Raw genomic sequence first — 743 nt, 5'->3', positions numbered from 1 at the left:
CCCAGCCCTTTTTTTTTTTTATTTTGAGAGAGGATCTCACTAAGTTGCTGAAGCCAGCTTTGAACTTGTGATCCTCCTGCCTCAGCCTCCCAAGCTACTGGGATTACAGGAGTGCACCTGGCTCAAATAATTTTAATTTGTACATTTGTCTCTATTCTAGGCCAGTTTGTTCAGAGGGTTATTAGTTTTCTGTGTGAATTTACTTTTGGTTTAACTAATTTTTCTATTGCTTCTTTGATTTCTTTATCATTCATTTCTACTCTTCATTATATCATCCCTTCTACCTACCTAATCAACTACATTACACATTCATTGTATTTCAGTCTTTTTTCATATAATATGAAGTATATGTACTTTGGCTTTAAATTTGCCTTTGAGTACTGCTTGGGTTGACTATATTCAACAGGCCTGGCTCAAAGATAGAATTTTTGGGCTGGGGATATAGCTCAGTTGGAAGAGTGCTTTCCTCCGATGCACAAGGCCCTGAATTCAATCCCCAGCACCACATACACACACACAAAAAGATGGAATTTTCATTGTCATTCAGTTCTTCATGTTTTATTATCAATTCTCAGGGTAATTAATACCATTTCTCAAATTTACATGTCCAACCCTGACCTCGTCTATGAAATCCATACTCGTACAACCCTTTGTTTACTTTACATCTTCAATTGGAATTAAAATAGTAGGCAACTCAAACCCAAAAGAGTAAAAAAAAAAAAAAAAAAAAAAACAAAATGTTA

Source organism: Marmota marmota, unplaced genomic scaffold (assembly GCF_001458135.2).
Source record: "Marmota marmota marmota unplaced genomic scaffold, marMar, whole genome shotgun sequence".
NCBI classification, from domain to species: domain Eukaryota; kingdom Metazoa; phylum Chordata; class Mammalia; order Rodentia; family Sciuridae; genus Marmota; species Marmota marmota.
The sequence above is the reverse complement of the archived record's forward strand: the minus strand, read 5'-3'. Positions refer to the sequence as shown.